The following is a 10,047-nucleotide window of genomic DNA, read 5'->3' as shown; positions in this document are numbered from 1 at the left end:
CCCCCCCCCCCCCCCCCCCCCCCCCCGCCCTTCAATGCTGGTTGGCTTTGTTCTAACTTGACACTTTGCGCCGTATTTTTTTATGATTTGTTTGGTCCCCCAAAATAGATTTTCCTAGTCTAAAAAATCAGAAAATTTCAACTGGCTCTAGGCACTAAATTAGTAAGTTAGTCCGGAAAAATGATAAAAGTTGGTGCCCAAACTATGCAATTATGATATAAAATATAATATGAAACAAACAAAAATTACCGATATGTTTAAGACATATTAGCATCTCCAAGCTTAATCTCTGCTCTTCCCCGAGCATATAGATGATAAACAAATAATCTTTTATTGTAAATGCTATCTTAGCATGAACATGATCAGTCGGATATAATTTATGTTTAACTCAAAAGAATAGCGATGCAATGCAATAGTCTACAATTGATAGCAAGCAAGTAACATTAAAATGTGCTAATAATAAACATACTTTGATTTCATGAATCAATGCTTCCAATAAATGTTCTCATTGCCATAGAGTTAGACTACCCACAGTGGGAGTAATATAGGTGGTAACATCACATATCTCTAGGCAAAACAGATGATGTGACGAGTAATTAATGAGGAAAGAGAGGCATGTGGTAACATAGCTAGTTACTGTAACATCACACCTACCAAGACAAGATGAGTCTACAACCTAATAAATGAAGTGTTTCATGGCACCACACATATGTTACTCCCCACTATAGAGGCAGTAACATAGACATGTTACTAGTCTATGTTACTACCCATTGTGACTAGTCTTAGGAAGAACGTCAAGAATATATTAAACGTAACAGTGCTTGGTCATCATTATATAATGACAATCTTGTCATAAACACTAAGAGTACATTGATTATGCAATACCATGCAACACATAATACTCGTGCAATACTTGAGCGTGAGTATAGCCATATCACTTTTTAATGGAAAAGGAGAATGATGATGATGGGAGTTTATGAGAAGTAAAAAAAGAACAAACTCTTGCATCAACGAGGCTTGATCATTAGGTATGAGAGGCTTTTGTCATACATACTAGATTGCGCGCGTGGGCTGGATCCTGAGTAAACTTAAAATTGTTGTAATCATGCATATCAGTTGATCCTGCAAACACAACAGTAATACAAATTTTGAACAAAACGAGATCCTAGTCATCTGTCTTTGTCGAGCAATCCTCAGATCGGAGGAACCAAATGGACCAGGAGGAAGAAGATAGGAGCGGAAAGAACACACAGTGGAATTGTTTATACCGCATATTCACAGGAGCAGAAGGGGCGAACCGATGGCCACTGCTGCTCCACAAATTGATGAAACGATGGCGAATGCCGTGCAAACCAATGACACGACACCACGCCGCCACCAGGCAATCAATCCAAGAAGGTTGAGGAACAGGGGCGTGAGTGCAGCCACTGCTGTCTCCATCGCGTGGTGTCTTCTATTGGGGAAGGCGGAGGGCGACAGTGGAGGCCGATGGAGAGGATCCGCTGCCGGGCAAGTCGCCACCACGGTGTCTGAGTCGTGGATACGAAACCAAGGGCATGGGTGGGAGGCGAGGAAAAACATGGTCGAGGAGGAGGTCCATGTCCCTTCGTGCTCCAGTTGATGGGCCTTGCTTTCTCTTGCTGCTTGCTAGAAGGGCTACCGGGCCCAATCAACCAGAAGCGTCAAAAAAGGCCACGGGAGTAGCTGCCCCGAGGACAACAAACCCAGTTTATAGGAAAGCTATGTTTCACGTGCATCCAACGGACAAAAATGGCCAGATCGGGACAATGGACGGCTGAGAGAACTGATGGCATGAGAGGCCTCGGTTTAGGCTCAGTTTTACTGTCCTTAATGTTAATGCAAGGAGTATGGATTGAAATGCAACGCGTGCATTAGAGCTTTAAATGTATTAAAGCTCCCCTATGGACTAGTGGTGTGTGCATCCAGTGTGCTTACTCACTAAGACCTAGAGCATTTGAGGAGACACATCATTGGTATGAAATATGAAATACGTGAAAACTCTCTATATGAATGCAGTGGTGCTACTTTGAAACACTTTATGATATCTGCTAAAACCAGGTGCTACTTTGAAACAATTTATGACTGCTAAAACCAGGTGTTACTTTGAAGCACAAGTATATACTGAAAAAGGATAGCTGTGATGCCCCACTCTTTCTTATTTTTCTGTACCTCACTCTTTTTATTATTTTTTAATGAGACACTTCTTTGGTGCTCACATATTGATCTCTCAAAGGCCAAGCCGCACTCTTGAAAGGATCAATATGGTTGACTAGAGGAGGGGGGGGGGGTGAATAGGCAACTAACAATTTTTTAACTTTTCTTTACCAAATTAAACTTAGCATCAAAATAGGTTGTCTAGATATGCAACTAGGTGAGCAAGCTATATGATGCAACAACAACAAGCACACAAGCAAGCAAGGAATACAACACAATATAAGCTTGCACAAGTAAAGGTAAAAGATAACCAAGAGTGGAGACGGTGGAGACGAGGATGTGTTACCGAAGTTCCTTCCCTTTGAGAGGAAGTACATCTCCGTTGGAGCGGTGTGGAGGCACAATGCTCCCCAAGAAGCCACTAGGGCCACCGTATTCTCCTCATGCTCTCACACAATGTGAGATGCCGTGATTCCACTATTGGTGCCTCTGGAGGCGACGACCGAACCTTTACAAACAAGGTTGGGGCTATCTCCACAACTTAATCGGAGGCTCCCAACGACACCATGAAGCTTCACCAGAATGGAATATGGCTCCGCGGTGACCTCAACCGTCTAGGGTGCTCAAACACCCAAGAGTAACAAGATCCGCAAGGGATTAGTGGGGGTAATCAAATTTCTCTTGGTGGAAGTGTAGACCGGGGCCTTCTCAACCAATCCCTAGAAATCAACAAGTTTGATTGGCTAGGGAGAGAGATCGGGCGAAAATGGAGTGTTGAGCAACAATGGAGCTTGGGGAGGGAAGAGGTGGTCTTCTTGGGGAAGAAGACCCCCTTTATATAGTGGGGGGGGGGGAATCCAACCGTTACCCCCTCACTCAGCCCGCGACACGCGGTACTATCGCACACGCTTGTGGTTCTACCGCAAGGGGTTGCGGTACTACCACTGGACGGTGTGGTACTATCGCTTGCGAGGTAGTGACCAGACGAGGCCCTGTTGCGCATGGCAATGATACGTCTCCGTCGTATCTACTTTTCCAAACACTTTTGCCCTTGTTTTGGACTCTAACTTGCATGATTTGAATGGAACTAACCCGGACTGACGCTGTTTTCAGCAGAATTGCCATGGTGTTATTTATGTGTAGAAACGAAAGTTCTCGGAATGACCTGAAACTCCACGGAACTTATTTTTGGAAAATATTAAAAATACTGGCGAAAGAATCAAGGCCAGGGGGCCCACACCCTTGCCACGAGGTTGGGGGGCGCGCCTGCCCCCCTGGGCGCGCCCCCTGCCTCGTGGCCCCCCTATTGCTCCACCGACCTCAACTCCAACTCCATATATTCGTGTTCGGGGAGAAAAAATCAGAGAGAAAGATTCATCGCGTTTTACGATACGGAGTCGCTGCCAAACCCTAAAATCTCTCGGGAGGGCTGATCTGGAGTCCGTTCGGGGCTCCGGAGAGGGGAATTCGTCGCCGTCGTCATCATCAACCATCCTCCATCACCAATTTCATGATGTTCACCGCCGTGCGTGAGTAATTCCATCGTAGGCTTGCTGGACGGTGATGGGTTGGATGAGATTTATCATGTAATCGAGTTAGTTTTGTTAGGGTTTGATCCCTAGTATCCACTATGTTCTGAGATTGATGTTGCTATGACTTTGCTATGCTTAATGCTTGTCACTAGGGCCCGAGTGCCATGATTTCAGATCCGAACCTATTATGTTTTCATGAATATATGTGAGTTCTTGATCCTATCTTGCAAGTCTATAGTCACCTACTATGTGATGATCCGGCAACCCCGAAGTGACAATAATCGGGACCACTCCCTGTGATGACCGTAGTTTGAGGAGTTCATGTATTCACTATGTGTTAATGCTTTGGTCCGGTACTCTATTAAAAGGAGGCCTTAATATCCCTTAGTTTCCAATAGGACCCCGCTGCCACGGGAGGGTAGGACAAAAGATGTCATGCAAGTTCTTTTCCATAAGCACGTATGACTATATTCGGAATACATGCCTACATTACATTGATGAATTGGAGCTAGTTCTGTGTCACCCTATGTTATGACCGTTACATGATGAACCACATCCGGCATAATTCTCCATCACCGATCCAATGCCTACGAGCTTTTCACATATTGTTCTCCGCTTATTTACTTTTCCGTTGCTACTGTTACAATCACTACAAAACCCAAAAATATCACTTTTGCTACCGTTACCGTTACTTCCATATTACCTTGCTACTAAATACTTTGCTGCAGATATTAAGTTATCCAGGTGCGGTTGAATTGACAACTCAACTGCTAATACTTGAGAATATTCTTTGGCTCCCCTTGTGTCGAATCAATAAATTTGGGTTGAATACTCTACCCTCGAAAACTGTTGCGATCCCCTATACTTGTGGGTTATCAAGATTATTTTCTGGCGTCGTTGCCGGGGAGCATAGCTCTATTCTTTGAGTCACTTGGGATTTATATCTGCTGGTCACTATGAAGAACTTGAAAGACGAGAAAACAAAAATTTATCCCTCAACTACAAGGGGAGGTAAGGAAGTGCCATCTAGCTCTGCACTTGATCCACCTTCTGTTTTGAGTAAGCTTGCGACACCTAAACTTGCTTCTGCTATTAATTCTGATATGTCGCATATTATTGATGATGCCACTTCTGCTATGCATGATTCTTATGATGAAACTACTTCTATGCTTGATACTACTGTGCCACTTGGTGAATTTCTTGATGAACAACTTGCTAGGGCTAGAGAGAATGAAATTATTGAAACTAATAATATTGATGAAAGTGATGATGAAGGCTCTCCCAATAAATATGAATTGCCTGTTGTGCCTGAGGGCTATGTTATGGATGAAGAAACTAAAAGAGACTTTCTTGCTTGCAATGATAGAAGTGATCTTAAGAAATTATTAGCTAAGCTGAAACAAAAAACTCTAAATGCTAGAATGAAATATGATCCTGCTTATGCTACTTCACCTATCTTTGTTACTGATAAGGACTATGAATTCTCTATTGATCCTGACATAATTACTTTGGTTGAATATGATCCTTTCTATGGCTATGAATCTGAAACTGTTGTGGCACATCTTACTAAATTAAATGATATAGCCACCCTGTTCACTAATGATGAGAGAACTCGCTACTTTTATATCCTTAAAATATTTCCGTTCTCATTAAAGGGTGATGCTAAGATATGGTTTAATTCTCTTGATCCTGGTTGTGTGCGTAGTCCCCAGGATATGATTTATTACTTCTCTGCTAAATATTTCCCTGCTCATAAGAAACAAGCTGCTTTAAGGGAAATATATAATTTTGTGCAAATTGAAGAAGAGAGTCTCCCACAAGCTTGGGGGAGGCTTCTCCAATTATTTAATGCTTTGCCTGTTCATCCTCTCAAGAAAAATGAAATACTTGATATCTTTTATAATGGACTAACCGATGCTTCCAGAGACCACCTGGATAGTTGTGCTGGTTCTGTTTTCAGGGAAAGAACACCGGATGAAGCTGAAATTCTATTGAATAATATGTTGACCAATGAAAATAATTGGACACTTCCTGAGCCAACTCCCGAGCCAATTCCTAAACCAACTCCGAAGAAGAGGGTTGTTCTATTTCTCAGTCCTGAAGATATGCAAGAGGCAAAGAAATCTATGAAAGAAAAGGGTATTAAAGCTGAAGATGTTAAGAATTTACCTCCTATTGAAGAAATATATGGTCTTAATTCATCACCTGTTGAAGAAACACATGGTCTTGATAACCCGACACAGGTAGTAAAGGTAAATTCTCTATATAGATATGATAAAGCTGAAATCCCTCCTACTAAATTTGCTAGCCAATGCTTAGATGAGTTTGATGATTTTATGGTTAAGCAAGAAGACTTCAATGCTTATTTTGGTAGACAATTAAAACAAAATGCTTATATGATTGAACACTTGGGTGATTATATGTATAGAGTTAAAGGTGAACTTAAACTCATTAGTAAACATGCTTCTATGGTTACCACTCAAGTAGAACAAGTACTTAAAGCTCAAAATGATTTGCTCAATGAATTGAATAGTAAGAATAATGATTATGCTGTTAGAGTGGCTACTGGAACTGGTAAAATGACTCAGTAACCTTTGTATCCTGAAGGCCATCCTAAGAGAATTGAGCAAGATTCTCAGAGAAATAATCTAGACGCACCTAGTCCTTCTAAAAAGAAGAACAAGAAAAATGATAGGACTTTGCATGCTTCTAGTGAACCTGTTGTAGACACACCGGAGAATCCTAATGATATTTCTATTTCTGATGCTGAAACACAATCTGGAAATGAACACGAAACTAGTGATAATATTGATGATGATGTTCATATTGATGCTCAACCTAGTAATGATAATGATGTGGAAATTGAACCTGTTGTTGATCTTGATAACCCACAATCAAAGAATCAACGTTATGATAAGAGAGATTTTGTTGCTAGGAAGCACGGTAAAGAAAGAGAACCATGGGTTCAGAAACCCATGCCTTTTCCTCCCAAACCATCCAAGAAAAAGGATGATGAGGATTTTGAGAGCTTTGCTGAAATGATTAGACCTATCTTTTTGCGTATGCGTTTGATAGATATGCTCAAAATGAATCCTTATGCTAAATATATGAAAGAAATTGTTACTAATAAATGAAAGATACCGGAAGCTGAAATTTCCACCATGCTTGCTAATTATACTTTTAAGGGTGGAATACCTAAGAAACTAGGAGATCCAGGAGTACCCACTATACCATGCTCCACTAAAAGAAATTATGTTAAAACTGCTTTATGTGATCTTGGAGCCGATGTTAGTGTTATGCCTCTCTCTTTATATTGTAGACTTGATTTGAATAAGTTGACACCTACTAAAATATCTTTGCAAATGGCTGATAAATCAACTGCTATACCTGTCGGTATTTGTGAGGATGTGCCTGTTGTGGTTGCAAACGTTACTATTTTAACGGACTTTGTTATTCTTGATATTCCCGAGGACGATAGTATGTCTATTATTCTTGGAAGACCCTTTTTGAATACTGCAGGGGCTATTATTGATTGCAACAAAGGCAATGTCACTTTTCATGTTAATGGTAATGAGCATATGGTACACTTTCCGAGGAAACAACCTCAAGTCCACAGTATCAACTCTATTGGAAAAATTCCATCGATTATTTTTGGAGGTTTTGAATTTCCTCTACCTACTGTCAAGAAGAAATATGATATTCTTATTATTGGGGATGTGCATATCCCCGTTGAGGTAACATAGTGTTATTCGAAATTTCTCCGGTTTCATGTGATTCCGAATGAGTTTGTTAACAAGACCTGATCAACCTTGTTAGTGGATTCCTTTTGATGAGCATGAGATGGATGAAGTTAGAAAGCACAACCTTCTGTACCCTCCTTCTACTTTCTGTTATTTAGTTGAAATAAAGTAAAAATAGTTTTTTTTCTGTCTATTTTCTGCATTAACCGTGCAATATAAAAATAGCCCGAAAATAAAAGTTCTCCAAATGCCCTGCCAATTTAATATGATTTTTTCTGGAATATTTGAGAATATCTGGCACTGAGAACACAGCAGGGGAGCAAGCACCTGGCCACAAGGGTCCAGGGCGCGCCCATCCCCCTGGGCGTGCCCCCCTGCCTCGTGGGCCCACGGTGGCCCCCCTCCACTTATTCCTGCACCCACACACTTCTTCTTCCTCCCAAAAAATCACCATCTAGCTCAAGCACGAGTTCTAGCTCATTTTGCTTCGATTTTCGATCTCCTTGCTCAAAGCACCTCTCACGAAACTGCTTTGGGGGATTGTTCCTTGGTATGTGACTCCTCCATTGGTCCAATTAGTTTTTGTTCTAGTGCTTTATTCATTGCAAATTTGTGCTGCCTAGGTGACCATGTTCTTGAGCTTGCATGTCAAATTTATATGGTTCCAAGTAGTTCTAATGCATGATATAGGCTCTAGGCACTTGTAGGAGTAGTTGCTATCAATTTTGTTGAGTATGGTTTACTTTTATTTGAAGTTACTAAAAATTTCAGAAATTTTGCAGAGGAAGAAATATGTTTAGGAAAATGTACCAAGGTGGTCCTTCAAGGAAGCAAGGACCCAGGCTTGCAATGCGTGATGCTGATGATGAGCCACCAAGGGACGCTCCAGTGCGGCCTTGTGAATGGCCTTCAGAGGACTTCATGGATCAAGCAGGAATTAAGGAAGAATTTAACGCATATTTGCGTAACGCTGATCTTGTGAGCTTCGAGGCAGAAAAGTGCCGCCAGTACCACTATCTCACTAGTTCCTTTGTGAGGACGTTTGAATTTTCATCTTCATGCAATTCTCAAACTTTCATGTTTGATCTTTATGAAAATTCGTATACTATGGACTTAGAGGATTTTACCACTACTTGCAAACTTCCACAATGGGGTAGTACTAGTGAACCTCGCAAATCTGAATTTAGAGATTTTCTTGCTAGTATAACTGTGGGGGAATCTAGAGACATAGCACAAGCTACCGTAGGGAGCATTCATGTTCCTGCCATACATTATTTTGCTCTCTTCATAGGTAGGTGCATAAATGGTAAGGATGAAGCATGTCACATGTGTGTCCCTGACCTCGGTATTCTTAGGAGTGCTGTGTTAGGAGATAAATCTTATAATTTGGGAGCCATTGTTGCACGTAGGTTGCATCATAATAGATTTAATGGAGATTTCTTTGGTGGAATTTATGCAACCCGTATAACTAATTTTCTTGGTATAACCATACGTGAGGATGATATTGAGTTACCTCCTGCTTATTTGGATTATGAGGCTATGGTTCGTCATCATTTTGTTGAGAGGAACGATCAGTTCCTCCAGTACCGACTAATCTTTGACAGACGACGCACCTATCACGTCGCTCTCCCTGCTTCTACTTTCTTTGACTTTCAGGCAAAACGGAGATATTTTATAACCAGAGAGGAGGTGGAAGAGTATAAGAGGAGGGCTGAAATAGCTCGCCTCCAAGCTGCAGCCCACGATGCAATGACTGATGCATCTCAGTACGACCCCAACTACAACTTTGGATATCCTCCAGGCCATCCGTGGCAATAGACCAACTTAGGCCAAAAGCCTAAGCTTGGGGGAGTACGTATTTCTCACCGACATAACATTCATGTTCACACACTCATTGCTAGATGTCGGTATTCATACTCTTTCATTGTAATATCCATGCTAGTTTATTTTCTTTTTCTTGCTTTCTTCTTGTGTGTTTGATAAACCTTAAGAAAAACAAAAAAAATTAGTTGTAGCTTTTAGCTAGTTTACCTTTCTTGTTGTAGTAGTAATAATTAAAAGAAAACCCAAAAAGATTTCCTGTTCTTCTTTTGCTTGTTGGGAGCTTTCCCGTGTAAATAGTTTTGTTTCTTTTCTTTTCTTTGGGGGTCGATAGGAGAAGACCATAATAAAATTGTTAAAGTGGCTCTTATATGCATGATTGTCGATTTAACCAAGAGCCCGTATTGCCTTGTCTTCTCCTGTTTATTGAATGCTCGCATATTCCAGCTTAGTCCAATGCATGTGCACTATTATTATTATTCACATCGTTCGGTCGTGCAAGTGAAAGGCAATTATGACGATATATGATGGACTGATTGAGATGGGAGAAGCTGTTATGAACTCGACCTCTCTTGTTTTTGTAAATATGATTAGTTCATCGTTCCTGATTCAGCCTATTATGAATAAACATGTTTGCAATGACAATTAGAGATTATAGTTGCTTATGCCATGCTTAATTAGCTAGGAGTTTATAATGGTTTACCTTGCGTGCCAACATGCTATTAAAATGGTTGTGATGTGGTATGATGGGGTGGTATCCTCCTTTGAATGATTCAAGT

Source organism: Aegilops tauschii, chromosome 7 (genome assembly GCF_002575655.3).
Source record: "Aegilops tauschii subsp. strangulata cultivar AL8/78 chromosome 7, Aet v6.0, whole genome shotgun sequence".
NCBI classification, from domain to species: Eukaryota; Viridiplantae; Streptophyta; class Magnoliopsida; order Poales; family Poaceae; genus Aegilops; species Aegilops tauschii.
The sequence above is the reverse complement of the archived record's forward strand: the minus strand, read 5'-3'. Positions refer to the sequence as shown.